Below are 2500 nucleotides of genomic sequence, written 5' to 3' on the forward strand. Positions count from 1 at the left end.
GAGGGGTCACTTTTTTAAAAGATTTTATTTGGGTCTTTATTTGGCGACTTTATTGACAGTATGAGAGGTGGACAGGAAGCGAATGGGGAGAGAGATGGGGAGGCTCTCTGCAAATGACCCAGGCCAAATCGAACCTGTGTCGCCAGTGTAGCAGCCCAGTGCCCTACCGTTAGAGCCACGGCAGGGCCCGGAGAGGGGTCACTTAACCCACTGATGCTGGATGCTGCGTATACATAACATTGACCTAGGTGCCTGGAGCTGCATGGAAGCAGCATTCAGGCTCATGACATTTGAGATTTTTAATGAAGAATGTGGGTATGCTAGAGCTGAATTCTAATGCAATATGAGGGTCTTAGTTTTTGGATGCAACTAACTTCATGTTTTATGTCCTTTGGAGAATGAGGCATTTAGGTTTTGATAGGCTAAGGGAAACTTAGCCTTAGGCATTTAGCAGCAGTATTTTTTTTGCAAGTTCCTTAGGTTAAAATGGGTTAACATGGAGTGGCAAACAGAGAAGGGGACACTCAGCATGGAGTGGCAGGATTTCAATTGTGGTTGTGGCATGTAGTTTTTATACTGTGTTGCTTTGTATTGTTCTGTTGTCTGTTGTGCTGTGCTTTGCTGTATTTTGTTGTACCAACATTTCCACATAAGAACCCGATTCATGACCCCCTAACAGGCTAGCACACACATCAGTTTTGGAAACAGCAATGCACATGGTGATAGACTTACAGTACACGTAGTGAATATGATATTCAAACTAAAAGTTAAATTGATTTGCTGTAAAGCAGCAACAACAACAACAACAACACAATTGGACATGTCACAGTATGGGCAGTAAAGTTGGTGCTTAAGAAGAGTGCTGCATTACAGCATAATAGGGGAGTGAGACTTTGTGGCTCCACGGTAGCCTCTTACTGCAGCAGGGGTCGCCGGCGACCCTATTCACTTGCTGAAAATGCTTAACTACATCATAACAACATTGCGATGACATTACAGAGAGCCACAGTGCTGTGCTAAGGGGTTAATCTCACCATCCCAACAACTATGGTTGTCCCACACACACGAGTTCCGAAAACACACCGGCAAAAAAAGGACACTCTCACGGAAAAGATGACAAGAGGAGGAGTTAGTATGACAGCTAGTGAAACCAGAACAATAAGCAAAAAAGCAACAACCAAAAAAAACCCTTGACATGGAGCAGAGCAGACACCGTGAGTCTGTCTGAGGCAGGAAAAGGTCACTGCTCTGCTCAGCAGAGGCAGCAGAGAGGACGCGTGCGGTTTGCAGATAAGGGACAAAGAGAATTTTGCAGCGTTAATTCAACACTGAGCATGGTAGACTAGAAGAGTGCTAAAGCTGACTGTCTTAGTGTTGACCCAGCACTGCAAAATGTACTGTGTGCTTCCATGATAAGGGGAAGGAAGTCGCTAATCAAAAAGACAGCAGAGTGAGGAGAGAGAGCGAGAGAGAGCGAGAGAGAGAGAAAGAGAGAGAGAGAGAGAGAGAGAGAGAGAGAGAGAGAGAGAGAGAGAGAGAGAGAGAGAGAGAGAGAGAGAGAGAGAGACAGAGAGACAGAGAGACAGAGAGACAGACAGAGACAGAGAGAGAGACAGAGAGAGAGAGCAACTTTGGAGAGAAGGAGGAGTAGGTAGAAGGGAAGGAGAGTAGGGAGGTAGAGAGAGAGAGAGAGAGAGAGAGACAAAGAGACAGAGAGACAGAGAGACAGACAGAGACAGAGAGAGAGACAGAGAGAGAGAGACAGACAGAGAGAGAGGTGGGTGGTGGGAAGAGAGGGAAGGTGGGGTTTAAGTGACAGTGATTGAATAAGAGCAGCATGGTACTGTTAACGAGATGGGAGCCAAAGAAAGACAGGACAGAGAGTAGTGGATCAGCACAGCACATCTGACTATGAAGCAAGTGGACAGCTCAGATGATGGTGACTGACAGCGTAACTGAGATGATGCCAAAAGAGTCTAACCTTCACATTCGGTACTAGAATGATATGTCTTGGCACAAAATGTACGTGTCAAAAGGTATTATGTTAAAATGCATATGCTTAATTTCATGAATAAAAACTTGAGTAAAAGTGGTCGAGTATGGTGAGAATGGCTGAATGTGGAGTACAAAATATGAGGTGTGCATTTGTTCCTTCCAAACAGTTTGAAAATGAATAAGTGAATAAAATATGAAAACATGAAAATGATAAACAAGACAACTTTTTGCCAAATTTTCTAGCAGGTGTAACCTATAACTGGTGGGGTTTGGGGTCTTTACTCATCTCTTGAAATGAGTTAATTGAGGAATTATGTAATAGAGATTATGTAGTACTATCCATGGTGCTAATGCACACTTGCAGTTGCATATTTTCGACAAAAGATGGCACTGTTGCGCATGTTCAGCATTATACCAAGAAAAATACAGTGTGGAGAGCGTTTTGAACCCTGGAAAAAAGAGATGAGACAGCAAAGTAGGGCAACGCTGAAAGAAAAAAAAATCA

The 2500-nt window shown here is 43.8% G+C and overlaps 1 protein-coding gene across 1 annotated transcript in view; it reads right to left on the reverse strand.

Annotated features, from left to right (window-relative positions):
• Window positions 1-2500, reverse strand: part of LOC134452826 (disks large homolog 4) — a 107240-nt gene that overhangs the window by 81378 nt on the left and 23362 nt on the right. The window lies entirely within an intron of this gene.

Source organism: Engraulis encrasicolus, chromosome 7 (genome assembly GCF_034702125.1).
Source record: "Engraulis encrasicolus isolate BLACKSEA-1 chromosome 7, IST_EnEncr_1.0, whole genome shotgun sequence".
In the NCBI taxonomy this organism is placed as follows: domain Eukaryota; kingdom Metazoa; phylum Chordata; class Actinopteri; order Clupeiformes; family Engraulidae; genus Engraulis; species Engraulis encrasicolus.